The 24,972-nt window shown below is 43.0% G+C and overlaps 1 long non-coding RNA gene across 4 annotated transcripts in view; it reads right to left on the bottom strand.

Annotated features, from left to right (window-relative positions):
* Positions 1–24,972, bottom strand: part of LOC109895019 (uncharacterized) — a 68,268-nt gene that overhangs the window by 23,447 nt on the left and 19,849 nt on the right. For 2 of the 4 annotated variants that reach the window (XR_004210863.1, XR_004210860.1), the window contains one exon: positions 11,592–11,631. This is a non-coding gene — a long non-coding RNA (uncharacterized LOC109895019). Of the gene's footprint in view, positions 1–5,421; positions 7,978–8,151; positions 8,462–11,591; positions 11,632–24,972 lie in introns of those variants that run through there. The other 2 variants (XR_004210861.1, XR_004210862.1) reach the window with 2 other exon arrangements.

Genomic DNA, 24,972 nt, shown 5'->3' with positions numbered 1-24,972 from the left:
CCACATTTCAGGCTTCAAACATAAAGATATAAAACTGTATTTTTTTGTGAAGAATCAACAACAAGTGGGACACAATCATGAAGTGGAACGACATTTATTGGATATTTCAAACTTTTTTAACAAATCAAAAACTGAAAAATTGGGCGTGCATAATTATTCAGCCCCCTTAAGTTAATACTTTGTAGCGCCACCTTTTGCTGCGATTACAGCTGTAAGTCGCTTGGGGTATGTCTCTATCCGTTTGCACATCGAGAGACTGACATTTTTTCCATTCCCTCCTTGCAAAACAGCTCGTAGCTCAGTGAGGTTGGATGGAGAGCATTTGTGAACAGCAGTTTTCAGTTCTTTCCACAGATTCTCGATTGGATTCAGGTCTGGACTTTGACTTGGCCATTCTAACACTTGGATATGTTTATTTTTGAACCATTCCATTGTAGATTTTACTTTATGTTTTGGATCATTGTCTTGTTGGAAGACAAATCTCCGTCCCAGTCTCAGGTCTTTTGCAGACTCCATCAGGTTTTCTTCCAGAATGTTCCTGTATTTGGCTCCATCCTCTTCCCATCAATTTGAACCATCTTCCCATGTCCCTGCTGAAAGAAAAGCAGGCCCAACCATGATGCTGCCACCACCATGTTTTGACAGTGGGGATGTGGTGTTAGGGTGATGAGCTGTGTTGCTTTATGGCCAAACATAACATTTGCATTGTTTGCCAAAAAGTTCAATTTTGGTTTCATCTGACCAGAGCACCTTCTTCCACATGTTTGGTGTGTCTCCCAGGTGGCTTGTGGCAAACTTTAAACGACACTTTTTATGGATATCTTTAAGAAATGGCTTTCTTCTTGCCACTCTTCCATAAAGGCCCAGATTTGTGCAATATACGACTGATTGTTGTCCTATGGACAGAGTCTCCCCACCTCAGCTGTAGATCTCTGCAGTTCATCCAGAGTGATCATGGCCTCTTGGCTGCATCTCTGATCAGTCTTCTCCTTGTATGAGCTGAAGTTTAGAGGGACGGCCAGGTCTTGGTAGATTTGCAGTGGTCTGATAATCCTTCCATTTCAATAGTATCGCTTGCACAGTGCTCCTTGGGATGTTTAAAGCTTGGGAAATCTTTTTGTATCCAAATCCGGCTTTAAACTTCTTCACAACAGTATCTCGGACCTGCCTGGTTGTTCCTTGTTCTTCATGATGCTCTCTGCGCTTTTAACGGACCTCTGAGACTATCACAGTGCAGGTGCATTTATAGCGGAGACTTGATTACACACAGGTGGATTGTATTTATCATCATTAGTCATTTAGGTCAACATTGGATCATTCAGAGATCTTCACTGAACTTCTGGAGAGAGTTTGCTGCACTGAAAGTAAAGGGCTGAATAATTTTGCACGCCCAATTTTTCAGTTTTTGATTTGTTAAAAAGTTTGAAATATCCAATAAATGTCGTTCCACTTCATGATTGTGTCCCACTTGTTGTTGATTCTTCACAAAAAAATACAGTTTTATATCTTTATGTTGAAGCCTGAAATGTGGCAAAAGGTCGCAAAGTTCAAGGGGGCCGAATACTTTCGCAAGGCACTGTACATAAGTATTCAGACCCTTTACTCAGTACGTTGTTGAAGTGCATTTGGCAATGATTACAGCCTTGAGTCTTCTCATGACACGTTCGTTGGAGGCATAGTAGGACCAACGTGCAGCGTGATCTGGGTTCCACATATTTTATTAGAAGTAAGTGAACCACGCAACAAAACAATAAAGAATAAACGAAACGTGACGACAATGGAGTGCTAACATGCAACTACACATAAACAATATCCCACAAACACAGGTGGGAAAAAGCTACCTAAATATGATCCCCAATTAGAGTCAACGATACCAGCTGCCTCTAATTGGGATCATACAAAATCACCAAAGTAGAAAAACAAAAATAGAACCCCACACAGAAATAAATAAACTAGACCACCCCCAGTCACGCCCTGACCTACTTCACCATAGAGAAACAATGGCTCTCTATGGTCAGGGCGTGACATCTTGGGTATGACGCTACAAGCTTGGCACACCTCTATTTGGGGAGTTTCTCCCATTCTCTCTGCAGATCCTCTGAAGTTCTGTCAGGTTGGATGGGGAGCATCGCTGCACAGCTATTGTCAGGTCCTCCAGAGATGTTCGATCGGGTTCAAGTCCGGGGTCTGGCTGGGCCACTCAAGGACATTGAGACTTGTCCTGAAAGCCACTCCTGCGTTGTCTTGGCTGTGTGTTCAGGGGTCGTTGTCCTGTTGGAAAGAGAACCTTCACCCCAGTCTGAGGTCCTGAGCGCTCTGGAGCAGGTTTTCATCCTCTGTCAGAGTGACCAGCGTGTTCTTGGTCACCCTCCCGGACCAAGGCCCTTCTCCCCCGATTGCTCAGTTTGGCCAGCGGGCAGCTCTAGGAAGAGTATTGGTGGTTCCAAACTTCTTACATTTAAGAATGATGGAGGACACTGTATTCTTGGGGACCTTGAATGCTGCAGACATCTTTTGGTACCTTCCCCACATCTGTGTGCCTCAACACAATCCTGTCTCAGGAGCTCTACGGACAATTCCTTCGACCTCCTGGCTTGGTTTTTGATCTGACATGCACTATCAACTGTGGGACCCTTATATAGACAGGTGTTTGCATTTCCTAATCATCCCCAAACAATTGAATTTACCACAGGTGGACTCCAGTCAAGTTGTAGAAACATCTCAACGATGAACAATGGAAACAGGATGCACCTGAGCTCAATTTCGAGTCTCATAGCAAAGGGTCTGAATACTTATGCAAATCAGGTATTTCTGTTTTTTTTGTTTAATACATTTGCAAACATTTCTAAAAACCTGTTTTCACTTTGTCCTTATGGGGTATTGTGTGTAGATTGATGAGGATTTTTTAGTGGATTGTTCCAATTTTAGAATAAAGCTGTAACGTAACAAAATGTGGAAAAACATCAAGGGGTCTGAATACTTTCGAATGCACTGCATATAATGTTGAAGATCATGATTATGGGAATTGGGATTTGTTGCAATCCAAACAGTGAGAACTAACCATGCTCGTAGAGCAGTAGCCATCGGCGGATCTGTTTATTTCGGTCTGCCTCCAACGCATACTGTCTGTACACATTGTAAAGGCAGAGAGGAGAGCAATAAGGACCTTGGGTTGGCTGCTATGAAAATGGCTGGTTTTGACCGTCCGTTCATGGCAACGCCTGTGTGCGTTTGTGTCTCTGAGAGTGTTTGTGTGTCTGTTTATTACACTGCACAGACGTGTGATCAGTCGGAATACAGCAGGATCACGTTTTGCGCTGACAACGCTGTCACCCTATTTAGGCCCTTATAGGAATTAGACTGGAGAAGATCTGCTCCTACAACACTCTAAGCTGTGTTTTAGCATTTCTGTGCGGTTCTGGATTTTATCAAGATTTCCCACTGAGTAGAGAAATATTAGTGTGGCAGATATATCTGCCAATTCAAACTTGCATCAAAAGCGTATCGACCACGCAGCCGAAACAGCATCTCCGTGCACTTCGTCCTTTGAATTGTAAAATCAGCTTGGCAAAAAGAAGCGGCACCATAAAATTCAGCTGTGGTTTTCTTTCAGCCAAAGCGCTTTTCCTTTGTCGAAAAAAAAGGGGAGAAAAGCCTAGGTCTTAGCTGCGCAAGAGTATGGGAATGCATGGGTCCATCTGGCACCCAAAGACGAGGCTTTGTCAGGATCCATCCAAGACAAGACACATTGCTGCAGAAGGGTCCTTTTCTACAGCACCTGCAAAATACCTCTGAGCCCACAGCCACAGAGATGGAGCGACTGACTGCATGCTCACATTGTTCTATATTCTGCAAGGGTAATCACTCCCGCACCCTCTATGTGCCCTCGCAGAAAACTTGCACTCCTCTTAGGCTTCACAAACGGGAAAATAAGATTGCCTTTAAGGTTTCTCAGTGCTGGGACATTGCACAGGGACAGAGACACAGGTACAGAGAGTGAGAGAGATGAGGGAGGCACCTAGAGAGAAAGATGAACAGGAAGAGAGAATGCCTTTAACCTTTATTTAACTAGGCAAGTCAGTTAAGAACAAATTCTTATTTACAATGACGGCCTACCTCGGCCAACCCGGACGACGCTGGGCCAATTGTGAATCTCCATATGGGACTCTCAATCACGGCCCGATGTGATACAGCGTGGATTCGTACCAGGGACTGTAGTGACGCCTCTTGCGCTGAGATGCAGTGCCTTAGGCCGCTGCGCCACTCGGGAGCCACGACTGGCGAAAGAGAGTGCAAAAGAGAGGAAGGAAAGAGAGAGAGAGAGAGCAAGAGAAAGAAATGGAGAGATGTGTCTATTATTTACCCTGGGACACCTCATGCTTCACTGCTCTTCGTTAGGGAGAGAAAGGACGTCTTGCCTTATCGCAGGTGCCCAATTTGCTCCCGATTCTGTATGCCTTCTCAATTGATTTCGGTGACAAAGTCTGAAATCATTTTCAACTCCGACTATGACATTTGAAAAGGGTGCTCGACTTCCTCAGAGGTGGGTCTGCTATCTCTACTTGGATATGTCTGAGAAACAGACAAAAAGGCCACATGAAATAACCATAATATGTGTTTAATATAGACTATTCACAGCTGTTTTATGAAAATTAGAATTAGGTTATGCTTGAAGCACGTTGATGATAAATCCGTTCTAAGCTGAATTATGATGCTATAAAATATGTCCTGTACTGGCACATACAACTTTTTAAGTGTATTAAATATTCCAATCATATTAAAAACGTTATAATCTCTCCATATAATTAGAATTTTATGAGTAATTGCTCGTGAGAGTCAGAGGTGAAGGTGAATGTAATTCCCATATTGTCGTCCTCCACAAGACAACCACTACAGTAAAACTATAATAATATATTTAAAACCACTATCATCCAAGACAATATAATGACCCTCCGGTAATTTCACAAAAACCAGGCACACAGAGCCATGTCTACTTATGTCTTCTTTACAGAGAGATTACAGTAGCTTTAGATTGAATTACACACTTGCTAGTGCACAGCACACATACAGGTATTGACATTTAAAATTAAGAATACATCGTGAAGGAATATTTGATACTACAGTATATGTCCAGGCAAGTGTCCCTATCTCCATAGCTCAGGAGTTACAGAGAGCAGCCACAGAGAACATGCCTACATTTCCGGTTGAGAGTTAGCACTAACGCCATGGTCTGAACGGACACCAAAAGCAGAGCTAGCAGTATCAGGTCAAGTTGCTTGACTGATCTGTTACACAGGAGGGCCATGGTTGACCGTGGCACTTGTCTAGTAAGTAGCTTTAACGGGCCATTAAGCAGCACGATTGAGGATGACTCAGTTCCAAAGCATGGTATGTGGAGTGGTAATATAGCACAGTCACGGGGTCAAACACCATAGAAGACATCAATACCACTGTATGTCTGTTAACCCTGCTTTCTTTTATTGAATTAAATTAGCCACAATTTAGCACTATAATAAGCATGGAACAAAATGTCGATCACGAAATGAAATGATGTCCATTGCAAGTTGTCAAGTACATTTGTATGATGTGGACTGTCAAAACGCTGCTGTTTCTGACAATCCGACAGAGCCTTAGATCCTGGCTTCAACTTATCTAAAGCAGCTTAGAGCATCAATGTGTCCATCAAATCCAACCCCTCAGAATGGGAGACCTCCCTCCCATTGTACCAGTAAGTCAGTGCTTTAGAGAAGAAGACGGGAGGGAGGGAAGTTATAGTCCCAAATCTCTCCTCCTTCAAGTCCATACAACACGCCAGTGACCCACGGTTCGGAGAGCTGCTAGAGTCGGCTACTGTATGTGTGAGTTTCACTGATGTCCTCATTGATGCAGCAGGACACAGAGCCATAGAGCCCGGGCATTTTAGCTTCCAACCACAGCTCCTCGGAGGACCCCGCTATCCCTCACATGTATGCCGAGATAAAGCCGCGCCAGGCGGCATCAAAAGTTGCAGGGCCAAAGAACAGAAAAGAAAAATCAAGAAGTTTAAACTGTGGAGCCTTCCCCTAAAGGCAAGCTGGCCAGCCATCTGCGCACACTCTAGTCATAGCCACCACCTCTGGAAGAGAGGGAAAGAGAGAGAGACAACGAGAGAGAGATGCAGAGAGAATGAAAGAAAAAAGAAAGAAAGAGAGGAACAGAAAGAGAAAGAAAGATAACAAAAGAGGAGGTGGACAAGCAGTCCTGGACTGTCATTGACCTCCTGGTGGCCTCTTTGAGCTGGACTACTGTGTTTCCCTCCAATACCTCGTGGAAGACATTACCCCTCTTCTACTAGGGGTAAGACACACATCTCCTGCATTTGAAAAGTTTCTCTTTAAAAAAATGGACAATGGGGCATTGACCACTGACATTGACTATGTTATGCCTGGAAGAATGGCTTCCTTTTCACCAAAAGATCCCAGTTTATTGTTTTTTTTATTCCTCTTTCCTGGGAAAATCTGCCAGAGCTTATACATCGAAGCCAACACATGAACTTTCAATCAGGGATTAGCCGGATTTTCCAATGTGGATCTTCTTTTGTGAATTTGGCCAGCGTCGCCTCTGTCGTTGGCAAGGGGAATGTAAATAGAATATGATCCCTGGGCCAAGGGGATTGCCTCGCTTATTTCAAAGAAAGACTTCAAAAACAGGGCCATTTAGCCCTCTCCATGAGTGTGATGTTTCAGCGGTTTGAAGTGTCGTCCACAAGACAGACCACCAAAAAGTCCCCTTCAAATGTAGGAAACATACTGCCGTCATGCACTTTGTCAGCGCGGCCAAAAGACAAAACGGCTCAAAGAAAAGGAGGAGAGAAGGCAAACACAACAACTGAAGACAGAATGAAAGCGATCTCTCTATCAAGTCTATTGGCCTTCTGACATCCCTCTATCTCTGTCCATCCCCATATCTCCCATCCTTCCCGGGCCCTCCTCTCACCATTGTCCCACGCAGAAGTCCACTTTCCCAGATATAGATGCTAATCCGAGCTTACCGTGCTGGCTCGTCAGATAAGGGGGCGCCACACTGCTGCATGTATGACTCCCATGCACTATTAGAGCTCTGGTTGTGGCCATGGGCCACCAGAAAAGTTGGACTGAGGTCTATCTGAATGGGGCTTTGTAGACACACACAGGCAGCACACACACATGCATGCACAAAAGCTACCCGGGAAGACTTAACTTCCACACGAACAGAAGTTTTAACTTAAAAAGAACAATGAACAAGTATGCCACCCAATTGAGCTTTGTGTTTGTTCTTGAAATGTCAATTTGAAAATCCCCCCTACTTTGAAGAAGATAGGGCACTATAATCAGGCTGCAAACGCACCATTTTTTTTGAGTTAGTGCTTAAACTGGGGTATTGCAGCAACTTTGCTTTGTGTTCACAACATCACATAAAAAGTGACCAAGGTATATCTTTACCTCCAAGGCTGTACCCCTCTAACAGAGCTCTGTATAACAAAGTATAATTGTTCAGCAACACATTCTAAATGTATATTCTCTCTTTATCCATCTCACTCCGTCATCCCCTTGTCTCAATCCCTCTCTTTCTGTTTACTAACGATCGCTCTCCCCCAGTCATCTCCTCCCTTCCAAAAGTCTGTCAGCCTAGCTTGGTGTGAAGTGGGGAGTGGTGATGGGGGGGGGGGTGCTCATCATACCGCGGCCCCCCTGAAGCGTGGGGCTGTTCAGCAGGTAGATAGTCTCCCACTGGGTGGACGGCAGGCTCCTGGGGAGGGAGGGAGGCTTGTTTTGGAGCTGGTAGGGGTTCCAGGAATCAGACAGGTCTGGTGTGCTCACTCACATCAGCTGGGATTCAGGACGCCACTTTGCGTGGTTAACTTGGAAAACAAAAACACTGCTGAGCATCAAGGTAAACAGCAGTCAGTTGTCTTCCATTGTAACACTGTTGTGCTCTTGAAAATGGAGAAAGGTAGGCCTACAGAGGAAGACAGAGGGAAAACGATATGGTATAGTGACTATGTGTCTCCATTTCATTGGTCATTCAATAAGAACTGAAACCCTTGTGGAGAGAGTGATGGTGATGAGAGGGTTTTAAGCCTCAGAATGGCTTTGAGGCACAGTAGCAACCACGTCCCAGTTTGTTTCTCACCTATTCATGTCACCCTTTGTTCTCTAAGTCCTGTTTCTGCATGGAGATCCGTGTCTAACCAACTCTCTTTTGTTTGTCTTTAAGTTGCTTGTTTTCGCCACAGCAGCGTGCACCAGAGTTTCCTGCTTGTTTGTGTGATTAGTGCGCTGTATCAGAGCAGGGCTGCTTGGGGCCTGGGGGTGCTGTGTGCTGTGTGAAATGGCCCTCCACTCTGCCCACCTATCTCTCCCAAGAAGGGGCCACAGCCTCCCAGTGGAAAATCCAGGTCTCCGAGCAGAAGACGAGGAGGGGAGGGGATTAGGGGTTCCGCCTGAAAACCACGGTAAATTGAGTCCTCACTGTTTATTTTTATACTTTGCATTGTAAATTAAAAGGGTGGAGTAAGGGGGGTGAATTAGTCATATTGTCGTTTTCAAATCAGATTGTTTTTCCCAACCAAGCAAATGTAACACCCCAGAGCACAGAGAAGACAATGCAAGCAAATATATGTGTGTCTGACGAGTGGAGGGAATCAGATATAACCTACTTGGTGTTCTTTATTTCTGTTGTTTGGCAGGACGGGCAAGACTGGTGTTTTTAGTTACCCGGACAGGATAATTAATTTGGAACATTCAATGGTGTCTAAGTACTTGTTTTGGGCCTACTTCAAATCAAATCAAATGTTATTGGTCACATACACATGGTTAGCAAATGCGAGTGAAGCGAAATGCTTGTGCTTCTAGTTCCGACAATGCAGTAATATCTAACAAGTAATCTCACAAATTCACAACAACTACCTTATACACACAAATGTAAAGGGATGAATAAGAATATGTACATATAAATATATGGATGAGCGATGGTCGTGCGGCATAGGCAAGATGCAGTTGAAGGTGTAGAATACAGTACTTACATATGAGATGAGTAATGTAGGATATGTAAACATTATTAAAGTGGCGTTATTTAAAGTGACTAATAATACCTTTATTAAGTCCATTTATTAAAGTGACCAGAGATTTGAGTCTGTATGTTGACAGCAGCCTCTCTATGTTAGTGGTGGCTGTTTAACAGTCTGATGGCCTTGAGATCAAAGCTGTTTTTCAATCTTGATGCACCTGTACTGACCTCGCCTTCTGGATGATAGTGGAGTGAACAGGCAGTGGCTCAGGTGGTTGTTGTCCTTGATGATCTTTTTGGTCTTCCTGTGACATCAGGTGCTGTAGGTGTCCTGGAGGGCAGGTAGTTTTCCCCCGGTGATGCGTTGTGCAGACCCTACTACCCTCTGGAGAGCCTTGCGCTTGAGGGCGGTGCAGTTGCCAAACCAGGCGGTGATACAGCCCGGCAGGATGCTCTCGATTGTGCATGTGTAAAAGTTTGTGAGTGTTTTAGGTGACATGCCAAATTTCTTGCGCTGGTGCGCCTTCTTCACCATGCTGTCTGTGTGGGTGGACCATTTCAGTTTGTGAGTGATGTGTACGCAGATTAACTTAAAACTTTCCACATTCTCCACTACTGCCCCGTCGATGTGGATTGGGGGGGGGGGATATGTTGTTTCCTTCTTCACCATCTGGGGGAGGCCAGTCAGAAAGTCCAGGACCCAGTTGTACAGGACGGGAGCTTAATGACGAGTTTGGAGGGTACGATGGTATTAAATGCTGAGTTGTAGTCTATGAACAGCTTTCTTACATAGTAAGAATAGTAAGGTATTCCTCTTGTCCAGATGGGATAGGGCAGTGTGCAGTGTGATGGCGATTGAATCGTCACTGGACCTATTGGAGTGGGTCTAGGGTATCAGGTAGAGTGGAGGTGATATGCTCCTTGCCTCGTCTCTCAAAGCACTTCATGATGACAGAAGTGAGTGCAACGGGATGATAGTTATTTAGTTCAGTTACCTTAGCTTTCTTGGGAACAGGCACAATGGTGGCCATCTTGAAGCATGTGGGGACAACAGACTGGGATAGGGACTGATTGAATATGTCCGTAAACACACCAGCTAGCTGGTCTGCGCATACTCTGAGGACGCGGCTAGGAAAGCGACCTGGGCCGGCAGCCCTGCGAGGGTTAACACGGTTAAATGTTTAACTCACGTTGGCCACGGAGAAGGTGAGCCCACAGGCTTTGGTAGTGTGCCGTGTCAGTGGCACTGTATTGTCCTCAAAGCGATCAAAGAAGATGTTTAACGTCTGGGAGCAAGACGGGGCTGGTTTTCTTTTTGTAATCCATGATTGACTGTAGACTCTGCCACGTACGTCTTGCGTTTGAGCCATTGAAATGTGACTCTACTTTGTCTATATACTGATGCTTTGCTTGTTTGATTGCCTTGCGGAGGGAATAGTTGCACTGTTTGTATTCGGTCATGTTTCCAGTTGCCTTGCCATGATTAAAAGGGGTGGTTCGTGCTTTCAGTTTTGCGCGAATGCTGCCATCAATCCACGGTTTCTGGTTAGGAAATGTTTTAATAGGCATAGTGGGTACGACATATCAGGTGCACTTGCTAATAAACTCGCTCACCGAGTCAGTATATACATCAATGTTGTTGTCTGAGGCTATCCGTAACATATCCCAGTCCACGTGATCGGAGCAATCCTGAAGCATGGAATCCGATTGGTCAGACCAGCGTTGGACGGACCTGAGCACGGGCTTTTCCTGTTTTAGTTTCTGTCTATAGGCTGGGAGCAACAAAATGGAGTTATGGTCAGATTTGCCGATGACAGGGCGGGGGAGGGCTTTGTATGCATCGCGGAAGTAGCAATGATCCAGAATGCTAGCAGCCCGTGTCGCGCATTCGATATGCTGATAGAATTGAGGAACTCATTCTCAGGTTAGCTTTATTAAAATCCCCAGCTACAATAAATGCAGCAGTAGTATGTAATATGCTCGGAAGCGGTAGATGGTGTGCTCAACTTCTGATTCTGACCAGTAGGCCGCTCCATCTGCCTCTCCTGCGGCGACTACGTTGTTTTGGGTGGGCCTCTGGGATAAGATCCCATGTCCAGGGTGTAGATCCGAACAAAAGATCCGCTTCGGGAAAGACGTATTCCTGGTCGTAATGTTGGTAAGTTCTCATCGTTTTTATATCCAATAGTTCTTCCCGGCTGTATGTAATAACACTTGAGATTTTCTGGACTAACAATGTGAGAAATAATACATTTTAAAAAACGAATTACTGCACAGTGTCCTAAGGACCTGAAGCGAGACGACCATCTCTGTCGGTGCCATCTTGTGCCGACTTTGTGAGGAATAAGAGGCTAAAACAATTGTTTTCACCTCTGTCAGCCTTCTTGGATAAATACAGTATGATAAATGAAAAGAGATACTCTGACGTTCTAATTTAAGGCCATTACCCTTATGCCACTCCCCTTTTCCACTGAGATTCTAATTTAAGGTGAAACACAAATAAACCAATTATAAGATCCACATGAATAAAACATTTCTTTGTGCAGTATTTGTTTGACACGTACCTCTCCTTTACTGTAGATTCAGCTTGAGCTGGAGCGCATTCTGTAGATAAATAATAATGACACATTAAAAGAGAGACAGAACAATAGACATCGGGTCAACATTGATTGATTTTGACGTTTTTTTTTTTTTCACAAAGCAACAAAAACAACACAAAGAAAGGAGATAGAATGAAACACACATTCTCCATCGTAAATCATAATTGATATTTGCATAGGTGATGTTTAAAGGTTGAATGACTCGAATACTTGTCTTGAGAAACATTTTTGTGAAAGACGCATAAATAACTGCCTCGTTTTAATTCCTTAGATATTTGTCTCTTTCAATCTGATTGTCTCACTCACTCTAAGCGAGTCAGAAAAACAAAGTATTCTACCCTGTTGCCCTGTTATTACTGTAACTAAGAGACAGAGGGTATTCCATAGATTTGGGACATTCAAGTAGGTGCAACATTTGTCTGTAATCCCTCCATGCCCCGTATGGACACACCATGCTACACATGTCTAGGGACATGCTAAAGATCAGAGGTCGGGGGGGGTGGGGGCCTTTGAGTGTTCTAGTTGTCACTATGATTCAGCTCAGACTTTGATAACTCGTTTGGAGAAGCATGGAATTCTAGCAGGGTCTGTATCTATCTGGTCTTGTCTATCGTAACTGGTCTTCCCCTATAAATCCAGGTTAGATGACATTCAGAGATGGCAAACAAAAAGAGGGGGCAGGTATTCTGGCCTTGGAGTCAATAGTGCCTCTCTTTTTCACTTGGGGGCAATACAGAGTAAAGACAGTAGTATACTAGGGGCAGGAGGGGGGGAAGGGGCTGTAAGACGGGTAAGGGGCATCAGCATATGATCACATGAGCAGAACTGACAATAACCGTTATCCCCAAAAAATCCCCAAAAAGAGTTAAATAAGCAATTCATATGTACAAAAGAAGGCCTATCATCAATGCTCAAGATATGAACTGAGATCTCCACACATACATTTTTCTTTTTAGATAGCGACATATTAGGAAGCGCACCAAAAATGATAGAGACTTTAATGTATTCTGGTATATTACTCTAAATGGTTTCATCAGTCTTTGAAAACTGAGAAAATGTGCGGTTTATTATCTCTCAATAGTGGGTGATGAATCTTTGCCAAAGGCCCCTAAACCATACATGGTATATAGAGGAGGGAAGGTGGGGGGTGGGATGGGATGGGGAGTCATTCCAAGTCGATGAGGAGCTTGGAGAGGAGGTGGAGGGCAACCTTTCTCTCTCCTCTCATCCTGCCTCTCTTACACCCAAGTTATTTGTATGAATGCTTTGCATCACTACCTTAAACTCACCATTAATCAATCCACCATTTTTATTATTTCTGTAAGCGTGGCGCAGATTGCTAAATAAAAAAAGATTTCCGCGTGAAGAAAAAAGGAAAAATGCAAGCGTATTCATTGGACCTTAAAATGTTTTGATGGCTTCTCAGAGGCACATTATATTTACATAGGAATGTGTCATTAACGTCAACGGCGAACCAGAAACTATTAAACTAATACAATGCCAAACTGAACAACCTTGAGAATTTGATTAAAGCCATTGTGAGTTTTAAAAATGCTCCATTCTTTGAGTTAAAACAAAAGACTGATGCATTCAGCTCCGGTTATAATTCAGCTGTCAACTTTCATTGATGTATTTGACTTCCGCAGCTAGCATTTACATACTTTATATATAGCAAAGGAGGGATCTATGCAGAGAATCATAATGGAGGTTTGAAACAAACACGCCACTGTTTGTGTTTCATTTCAAATTAGCCGCTGTAATTTTCAACAAGACTGCAGGCATTGTTTGCTTGGCAAAGTCATGTGTTGAGAGCATATTTAATTCCTCCATTATTGCTCTGGTTGTAAATGCATTCTTTTCAGACAAGTGCTCTTTAACATCAGTGAGTAATCTTCACTCTTAGCTCATCTTTGCCTTGATATTATGGGCCCAGTGACCTTTCTGGCCAAAAAACCCACATCTGCTCATTCATTGTGGTGAATTGTGTGCATGTGGGAATGCCTGCATGCAGGCGTACAGGTGTGTTTCTGTATGTCGATAAACAGAATGCCTTTAACAAATGTGAGACTGTTCCTACGAAACGTGATATGTTTGTTCCTGTGCGACTCCTCAGTAATGTACTGTTATAGTAATAATATGATAATGTACACTCCTAAATAGGTTGGGGGAGGGGGGAGGGGGACACACACACACAGGGTGTATCATATTCAGCACCTAAATATGTTCTCCCCTGATCACACATGTTTTTTCAATATAATTATCACATTTCAGAAATGCATAGGGGGATGTTTCAACAAATAGGAGCCATGACAAAATGAGGCCTTATTTATGTTTCATTATCTGCATGAACATATTTTACATCCATGGTGAGATATTTAACATTGTTTTATCATACCCTGGAGATATCTTACACACCAATCTAATTAAAGTCACCATTTTGCCCAGTATCCTATTTTAAAAAAAATCTATATATTCTATATAATTATGAAATGATGCATTATTTAATATGTAAACCCCAAAGCTCCACGCGTGTTGCGATCATTTTAATCAAAAGAAAATGAATAGAGCCCCTTTTCTTAGTCCTGTTTAGAAGCTTAATTGGAGAATGGAGTAAATCTTGATTATTTTCAGAGTTTCTCCAACCAACATGAAAAAAAAGAGTGAATTAGTATGAAAGCATGCATGAAATCTAGTTTTAAATCATTTACCAACCGTGTAACAAAGTGACTGTGATTACGCTGACTTAGGCCACCACTTAACAACAAACTGTGTGCCTATGCGTGTGTATCTCTCTCTCTCCCTGTGTGTGTGTGCGCGTGTGTGTGTGTGCATGTCTGCGTGCGTGTGTGAGTTGAGTCTGAGCATGCTAACCAAAGAGCGAGTATCATCATTTTTCTAGTGAATATTACATGGAGTCATATTGTTGTCTGCAGCATTGGTGCCAAAGTAGCCAGTTAAAATGCAAGCATGTACACTACAGTTCAAATTTTGGGGTCACTTAGAAATGTCCTTGTTTTTGTAATAAAAGCACATTTTTTTGTCCATTAAAACAACATCAAATTGTTCAGAAATACAGTGTAGACTTTGTTAATGTTGTAGATGATTATTGTAGCTGGAAATGCCAGATTGTTTTATGGAATATCTACATTGGTGCCCATTATCAGCAACCATGACTCCTGTGTTCCAATGGCACGTTGTGTTAGCTCATCCAAGTTCAGAATTTTAAAAGGCTGATCATTAGAAAACCCTTTTGCAATTCTGTCAGCACAGCTGAAAACTGATGGCCTTCTAGTCAGAGTTGCAAAGAAAAAGCAATATCTCAGACTGGCCAATAAAAACAAAATATTAAGATGGGCAAAAGAACACAGACTCCGGACAGAAGAACTCTGCCTAGAAGGCCAGCATCCCGGAGTCGCCTCCACACTGTTGACGTTGAGACTGGTGTTTTGCGGGTACTATTTAATGGAGCTGCCAGTTGAGAACTTGTGAGGCATCTGTTTCTCAAACTAGACACTCTAATGCATTTGTCCTCTTGCTCAGTTGTGCACCAGGGCCTCCCACTATTTCTATTCTGGTTAGAGACAGTTTGCGCTGTTCTATGATGAGAGTAGTACACAGCGTTGTATGAGATCTCAGTTTCTTGGCAATTTCTCACATGGAATAGCCATCATTTCTCAGAACAAGAATAGGCTGACGAGTTTTAGAAGAAAGCTCTTTGTTTCTGGCCATTTTGAGCCTGTAATCGAACTCACAAATGCTGATGCTCCAGATACTCAACTAGTCTAAAGAAGGCCCGTTTTATTGCTTCTTTAATCAGTACAACAGTTTTCAGCTGTGCTAACATAATTGCAAAAGGGTTTTCTAATGATCAATTAGCCTTTCAAAATTATAAAATTGGATTAGCTAACACAAGAGCACAGGAGTCACGGATGCTGATAATGGGCTTCTGTACACCAATGTAGATATTCCATAAATAATCTGGCATTTCCAGCTACAATCGTCATTTACAACATTAACGAAGTCTACACTGTATTTCTGAACAATTTGATGTTGTTTTAATGGGCAATTTCTTTTACTTTTCTTTCAAAAACAAGGACATTTCTAAGGGACTCCAAACTTTTGAACGGTAGTGTATATTAAAAGGCAGCACAGTCTTTTGATGGACATTCGTCAGTTTATGAATACGTGTGCATATTGATTGGCAAAAGGTGAAAACCAGTTTGACACAAATATTTCTGAAAGGGCCTCTGCTATCCCACATGATTTCAAATCCATTTTAAACGCCTGTCACTTACATTTCCTTATATAAGACCCCGATGACTCCTGTAAATAATAATAATGAAAATGTCCAGAGTATATTGCATCCAGCGGGCTACATGCAGATATTAGGGTATATATTGATATGCATCTGAGTGGAGGAGGATAGTGGACCAGTTTATTTTCCTTTCATTTCTTCAAATACAGTAAACTGAGGTACAGTGGGGCAAAAAAAGTATTTAGTCAGCCACCAATTGTACAAGTTCTCCCACTTAAAAAGATGAGAGGCCTGCAATTTTCATCATAGGTACACTTCAACTATGACAGACAAAATGAGTTAAAAACATCCAGAAATTCACATTGTAGGATTTTTAATGAATTTATTTGCAAATTATGGTGGAAAATAAGTATTTGGTCACCTACAAACAAGCAAGATTTCTGGCTCTCACAGACCTGTAACTTCTTCTTTAAGAAGCTCCTCTGTCCTCCACTTGTTACCTGTATTAATGGCACCTGTTTGAACTTGTTATCAGTATAAAAGACACCTGTCCACAACCTCAAACTGTCACACTCCAAACTCCACTTTGGCCAAGACCAAAGAGCTGTCAAAGGATACCAGAAACAAAATTGTAGACCTGCACCAGGCTGTGAAGACTGAATCTGCAATAGGTAAGCAGCTTGGTTTGAAGAAATCAACTGTGGGAGCAATTATTAGGAAATGGAAGACATACAAGATCACTGATAATCTCCCTCGATCTGGGGCTCCACGCAAGATCTCACCCCGTGGGGTCAAAATGATCACGGTGAGCAAAAATCCCAGAACCACACGGGGGGACCTAGTGAATGACCTGCAGAGAGCTGGGACCAAAGTAACAAAGTCTACCATCAGTAACACACTACACCGCCAGGGACTCAAATCCTGCAGTGCCAGACGTGTCCCCCTGCTTAAGCCAGTACATGTCCAGGCCCGTCTGAAGTTTGCTAGAGAGCATTTGGATGATCCAGAAGAAGATTGGGAGAATGTCATATGGTCAGATGAAACCAAAATATAACTTTTTGGTAAAAACTCAACTCGTCGTGTTTGGAGGACAAAGAATGCTAAGTTGTATCCAAAGAACACCATACCTACTGTGAAGCATGGGGGTGGAAACATCATGCTTTGGGGCTGTTTTTCTGCAAAGGGACCAGGACGACTGATCCGTGTAAAGGAAAGAATTAATGGGGCCATGTATCGTGAGATTTTGAGTGAAAACCTCCTTCCATCAGCAAGGGCATTGAAGATGAAACATGGCTGGGTCTTTCAGCATGACAATGATCCCAAACACATCGCCCGGGTAATGAAAGAGTGGCTTTGTAAGAAGCATTTCAAGGTCCTGGAGTGGCCTAGCCAATCTCCAGATCTCAACCCCATAGAAAATCTTTGGAGGGAGTTGAAAGTCTGTGTTGCCCAGCAACAGCCCCAAAACATCACTACTCTAGAGGAGATCTGCATGGAGGAATGGGCCAAAATACCAGCAACAGTGTGTGAAAACCTTGTGAAGACTTACAGAAAATGTTTGACCTCTGTCATTGCCAACAAAGGGTATATAACAAAGTATTGAGATAAACTTTTGTTATTGACCAAATACTTATTTTCCACCATAATTTGCAAATAAATTCATTAAAAATCATACAATGTGATTTTCTGGATGTTTTTATCTCATTATGTCTGTCATAGTTGAAGTGTACCTTTGATGAAAATTACAGGCCTCTCTCATATTTTTAAGTGGGAGAACTTGCACAATTGGTGGCTGACTAAATACTTTTTGCCCCACTGTAAATCTGAACCTTTCCTTAGATTAGTATATGCTGAAGAGATAGTATTAGAGTGTTTACATTGTTCAGTAGGAGAACAAAATGGTTTGATGGACGAGCTGAAACCGAAGTTGATATACAGGATATATACAGTACCAGTCAAAAGTTTGGACACACCTACTCATTCAAGGGTTTTTCTTTATTTTTACTATTTTTTACATTGTAGAATAATAGTGAAGACATCCAAACACATATGGAACCAGGTAGTAACCAAAAAAGTGTTAATCATATTTAAATATATTTTATATTTTATAAAACATACAGTGCCTTGCAAAAGTATTCATCCACCTTGGATTCTTTTCTATTTTGTTGCATTACAACCTGTAATTTAAATAGATTTTTATTTGGATTTCATGTAATGGACATACACAAAATAATTTAATGGAATGGAGAAAAAAAAACACACAACATACACAAAGTGAAATAAAAAAATTACTTGTTTCACAAAATTCAAAAAGATTTAAAAAATGAAAATTTGGTGCGTGCATATGTATTCACCCCTTTTACTATGAAGCCCCTAAATAAGGTCTGGTGCAACCAATTACCTTCAGAAGTTACACAATTATTTAAATAAAGTCCACTTGTGAGCAATCTAAGTGTCACACGATCTGTCACAAGATCTCAGTATATATACACACCTGTTCTGAAAGGCCCCAGAGTCTGCAACACCACTAAGCAAGGGGCACCACCAAACAAGTGGCACCATGAAGACCAAAGAGCTCTACAAACAGGTCAGGGACAAAGTTGTGGAGAAGTACAGATCAGGGTTGGGTTATAAAAAAATATCCGAAACTTTTAACATCCCATGGAGCACCATTAAATCCATTATTTAAAAAATGGAAAGAATATTGCACCACAGCAAACCTGCCAAGAGAGGGCCGCCCACCAAATCTCAAGGACCCGGCAAGGAGGGCATTAATCTGAGAGGCAACAAAGAGACCAAAGATAACCCTGAAGGAGCTGCAAAGCTCCACTGCGGAGATTGGAGTATCTGACCATAGGACCACTTTAAGCCGTACACTCCACAGAGCTGGGCTTTATGGAAGAGTGGTCAGAAAGAGCCATTGCTTAAAGATTTTTTTTTTTTTGCCAAAAGGCATTTGGGAGACTCCACAAACATATGGAAGAAGGTACTCTGGTCAGATGAGACAAAAATGTGGCTTTTTGGCCATCAAGGAAAACGCTATGTCTGGCGCAAACCCAACACCTCTCATCACCCAGAGAACACCATCATCGGCAGGGACTGGGAAACTGAATTGAAGGAATGACGGATGGCCCTAAATACAGGGAAATTATTGAGGGAAACCTGTTTCAGTCTTCCAGAGATTTGAGATTGGGACAGAGGTTCACCTTCCAACAGGATAATGACCTTAAGCATACTGCTAAAGCAACATTCCACATTCACAAGCCACTGTACAGTATCAGACAAAAAATGTGGTCATGTCATTCCATTAGGATGCTAAGACCAGACCAATATACATTTGACCAAAATCATATGACCATAAAGAGGTGGCTCTTGGGACTCAGTCCTGCCCAGTCCTGAATAAATTACTCAGCATTATGGTGTCTTCTATAATGGCGCCAGAGGAGATGGCTGCCATTTTATAGTCTCCTAACCAAATGTGGCTATTGTATGTGTTTTTGCTCATTATTTGTAACTTATTTTGTACATAATATTTCTGCCACGGTCTCTTATGAATGAAAAGAGCTTCTAGATATCAAGACAGTGACTACTCACCTCGTACTGAACAAAGAAAAAATATTTAAATTTTTGATGCAAAGGATTTACTTCAGACACCCGACATGGTCCAAGTCCCAGTGATTCACATGAGAAAGAGACGGAGATATCGGGGAGGTAGGTCGGGGTGCCTTGTAAGGATCCGACAGCGAGTGGGTAATCTACCTCTACCATCAATTTTATAAGCCAACGTACAATCATGGGACAACAAAATAGACAAACTATGATCACTAAACTATTATTAGGTATTTTCTTAAAACTGCATTGTTGGTTACGGGCTTGTAAGTAAGTATTTCACTGTAAGGTCTATTACACCTGTTGTATTCGGCGCATGTGAAATGTACAATTGTATTTAATTTGATTTGAATGTCCTACCAACGGGACACTAAAAACTGTAATATCTTATGTTTCACCGAGTCGTGGCTGAACGACAAAGTGAATAACATACAGCTGGCGGGGTTTCAGCAAGATAGAGCAGCCGCCTTCGGTAAGACAAGTGTTGGCGGTCTGTGTACAACAGCTGGTGCACGAAATCTAAAAGTAAGGAAGTCTCAAGGTTTTGCTCGCCTGAGGTAGGGTATCTCATGATAAGCTATAGACTACACTATTTACCAAGAGAATGTTCATCTATATTCTTCGTAGCTCCCTATTTAGCACCACAAACAGATGCTGGCCCTAAGACCACACTCAATGAGCTGTATACGGCCATTAGCAAACAGGAAAATGCTCATCCAAAGGCGGCGCTCCTAGTGGTCAGGGACTTTAATGTAGGGAAACTTAAATCCGTTTTACCTCATTTCTACCAGCTTGTTAAATGTGCAAACAGAGGGGGAAAAAACACAGACGTGTACAGAGCTCTCCTAGGCCCTCCATTTGGAAAATATGACCATAAATCTAAATTCCTGAATCCTGCTTACAATCAAAAACTAAACAGCAAGCACCAGTGACTTGGTCTCTAAAGAAGTGGTCAGATGACGCAGATGCTAAGCTACAGGACCTGTTTTGCTAGCACAGACTGGAATATGTCCCGGGATTCTTCCGATGGCATTGAGGAGTACACCACATCAGTCACTGGCTTCATCAACAAGTGCATCAATGACGTCATCCCCATAGTGACTGTACGTACATACCCCAACCAGAAGACATCGATTACAGGCAACATCTGCATTGAACTAAAGTGTAGAGCTGCTTCTTTCAAGGAGCGGGACTCTAACCCGGAAGCTTATAAGAAATCCCGCTATGCCCTCCGACGAACCGTCAAACAGGCAAAGCATCAGTACAGGACTAAGATTGAATCGTACTACACCGGCTCTGACGCTCACCGGATGTGGCAGGGCTTGCAAACTATTACAGACTAGAAAGGGATGCACAGCCGTGAGCTGCCCAGTGACACGAGCCTACAAGACAAGCTAAATTACTTCTATGCTCACTTTGAGACAAGCAACACTGAAGCATGCATGAGAGCATCAGCTGATCCAGACGACTGTGTGATCACACTCTCCGTAGCCAATGTGAGTAAGACCTTTAAACAGGTAAACATTCACAAGGCCACAGGGCCAGATGGGTTACCAGGACATGTACTAAGTGCCAACTGGCAAGTGTCTTCACTGACATTTTCAACCTGTCCCTGACTGAGTCTGTAATACCAACATGTTTCAAGCAGACCACCATAGTTCCTGTGCCCAAGAACACTAAGGTAACCTGCCTATATGACTACCAACCCATTGCACTCAAGTCTGTTGCAATGAAGTGCTTTGAAAGGCTGGTCATAGCTCACCTCAACACCATTATCCCAGAAACTGCAATTTGCATACCGACCCCAACAGATCCACAGATGATACAATCTCTATTGCATCCCACACTGCCTTTTCCCACCTGGACAAAAGGAACTATGCAAGAATGCTATTCACTTACTACAGCTCAGTGTTCAACACTATAGTGCCCTCAAAGCTCATCACTAAGCTAAAGACCCTGGGGTTAAACACCCCCCTTCTGCAACTGGATCCTTACCACCTGACGGGCAGCCCCCAGGTGGTAAGGGTAGGTAACAACACATCAGCCACGCTGATCCTCAATACGGGGGCCTCTCAGGGTTACGTGCTCAGTCCCCTCCTGTATTCCCTGTTCACTCACGACTGCACAGTCTGGCACGTCTCCAACACCATCAATAATTTTGCCGACGACACAACAGTTGTAAGCCTGACAACCGACAATGATGAGACCGCCTATAGAGAGGAGGTCAGAGACCTGGCCGTGTAGTGCCAGGATAACAACCTCTCCCTCAATGTGATCAAGACAAAAGAGATGATTGTGGACTACAGGAAAAGGAGGATTGAGCATGTCCCCATTCTCATCAACGGTGCTGTAGTGGAGCAGGTTGAGAGTGTCCACATCACCAACAAATTATCATGGTCCAAACACACCAAGACAGTCGTGAAGACAACATGACAAAGTCTATTCCCCCACAAAAGATTTGGCATGGGTCCTCAGATCTTCAAAAAGTTATACAGCTGCACAATCGAGAGCATCCTGACTGGTTGCATCACTGCCTAGTATGGCAACTGCTCGCCCTCCGACCACAAGGCACTGCAGAAGGTAGTGTGTATGGCCCAGTACATCACTGGGGCCAAGCTTCCTGACCCCATTCAGGACCTCTATACCAGGTGGTGTCAGAAGAAGGCCCTAAAAATTGTCAAAGAATCCAACCCTAGTCATAGACTGTCCTCTCTGCTACCGCACGGCAAGCTGTACCGGAGCGTCAAGTCTAGGTCCAAAAGGCTTCTTAACAGCTTCTAAACTCCTAAACAACATATCAAATGGCTACCCAGACAATTTGCATTGTCCCCCCCCCCTTTTACGCTGCTGCTACTCTCTGTTATTATCTATGCACACTCACTTTAATAACTCTACCTACATATACATATTACCTCGTCTAACCTGTGTCCCCGTACATTGACTCTGTACCCGTACCCCCTGTATATAGCCTCGCTAATGTTATTTTACTGCTGCTCTTTAATTATTGATTTGTTATTTTTTACTTAACACTTATTTTTCTTTAAACCCCATTGTTAGTTAAGGGCTTGTAAGTAAGCATCCCATAATAAGGTCTTCCTGCTCAATTTTCTGCCTTTCTGCCTTGTGTCTCTGACCCAGCAGCACACATGTAGACTGTATACCCACGCACCCACTCTCGCTACCATGTAGGGTACACACAGGGAACAGAGAGGCAGGTGTCTTCATGTCATAAGAGGGGGTGGGTGGGTGGGTGTGTCTGTCCTCTTTTATTCTGTCTCTTTTTGAACAGGGTCCACCTTATTATGTGACATGTGACATTTGATTTGATTGATTTGATCTCCCACTGAATATTAACAAATAGTGTACAAAAAAATAGATGCATGCAGTTACTAGGGGGGGGGGGGGGGGGGGGTGTTAGGAAGCTGTTGTTTGAATCGCCCTCAAAGAGTAATTCGATATGAGTGCACATGCATCATAATGCTCAATTATTTTGATAGAGGAGCTTTAATTTAATGCCTGACATAAAAACAGCCTTGTGTCTTGCCTCTGGAAACAGCCCAGTTCAGGAGATGGTTACTGTAAGGCTCTATAGATGAACCAAACACATCCTCAATTCATCCAATGAATCATATCCGCACCTACGATGTGTGCTGTGCATTTATTTCCATGTATTAGGCCTACACCCTCTGTGTGTGAGTGTTATCATTACCATAACCACACACACCTCTGCACACTCACTGCACTCAACTGAGGATCAACAGAGATGGACACCCATCCATCCAGCCTCATACTCAAAGCCCTGCCGATCAGCAGACCACACACTGCACCGAACGAGAGACAGGGAGGGAGGGTTGGACACATTGTATTGATATGAGTGAAGCACTTCCTTCTGGTTCTCAGTATTGTTACTGTACAACCCCACATGAACTAGTTAAAAGCACAGCCCAGTGGCCTTCTGAGGATTAGCATCATTCCGAGAATGGTGTGTGTGCCAAACAGGAAGTGCATCTTGTGTTTTTAATGTGGTTTCCACTGGCATCAATCATTCCGTACAATTAGGCCAATTCCCGCTCAATTTTCTGCCTTGTGAGGAGCACAGCAATGCTGACTGCACAGACAGCTGTCTCTGACCCAGCAGCACACATGTAGACTGTAAACCCACGCACGCACTCTCGCTACCATGTAGGGTACACACAGGGAACAGAGAGGCAGGTGTCTTCATGTCATAAGAGGGGGTGGGTGGGTGTGTCTTTCCTCTTTTATTCTGTCTCTTTTTGAACAGGGCCCACCTTTTCTCTTCCTCCCACCGCCTCTTCGGCCTCAAGTGGCATTTGTTTTCCATGGCAACCAGATTAAATTAGGTGAGTGATTATAGCTTATTAACACCAAACGCTGTTAGTATATTCTTATAATTTTGTATGTAAACACTTTCCCCTTGTAGCTCTCTTTTTACTGGAAATTGCTTTGTACAGAGCAGGAGGCCTGAAGCTTAGTCATAATAAAATATAATTATGAAATAGACAATAGCCACTCAGAGATCCCCCCCCCCCCTCTTGCTGCCTCTCTGGAATGGGTAAGAGCTGTTCAAACTTCAGGTACAGCCAACCCCTAGTAATGAACAATAAAAATGCAAACCACCTCTTTTTTCCCTGATTCTAACTAATAAACCCACTAGAATTAACATTCTCACTTGATGTAATGAGGTGTGGGGGTTTGGACTTTAGCACTCGATATTGACTACTGTAGCCTTTAGCCTCACTTTGCATCTAATACAGTACTCCAGGCCAAAGTGATTATTTCCTTGTTGTGTGGAGATATACGTAATTAGTATTAAAATTAAGCATTTTATTGATGCTCGGTGGTGTATTATTACAAGTGTTGCATCCAAAAGGCCTGTTCCCACTCCCTCCCTCTCTCCCCTCGCCTCTCTGCTCTCACTGACAGCAAGATATGTTTAGAAGATACCAATTATACACACCCTCAAATCAGCTTTATCATACATGGGCTGTTTCATGGGGAGTCCCACTGGTTTTAGCACAGTTACCGTAGAATATAGCCCATTTAAAAGCAAGAACCCAAAAAAAGAGATGAGGGAAAAAAAGAGAGAGGAGCTGCAGGCCAGAAGAATATGAGCAGGTGCAGAAAGGAAAAATTACTGCTATAAACAAGGCTAGTCCTCATAATTTATCATTAATCTGGCTGCCTCTGCTCGCAGGTTTCATCTTATTTTGCATGCTGATGTCCATGTCATATTTCTTATCAGGGATTTGCTTAGGCTTTTATCCTTGTACTCAGTCTCTACACTTACTGCAGCCATTACTGCAATGGCACCGGTCGGGGGGGGGGGGGGTTGTCATTCAGCCCATGATGAAAAATGGAACTGTCATATTGACACAAGTAACTGAAGAAAACACAACAGTGAAAACTATCCAGGTCATCGCGCAATACCAAAAAAAAGACGCACAAACTAATTTAAAATCA

This window comes from Oncorhynchus kisutch, linkage group LG8 (assembly GCF_002021735.2).
Source record: "Oncorhynchus kisutch isolate 150728-3 linkage group LG8, Okis_V2, whole genome shotgun sequence".
Taxonomy (NCBI): domain Eukaryota; kingdom Metazoa; phylum Chordata; class Actinopteri; order Salmoniformes; family Salmonidae; genus Oncorhynchus; species Oncorhynchus kisutch.
The sequence above is the reverse complement of the archived record's forward strand: the minus strand, read 5'-3'. Positions and strand labels throughout refer to the sequence as shown.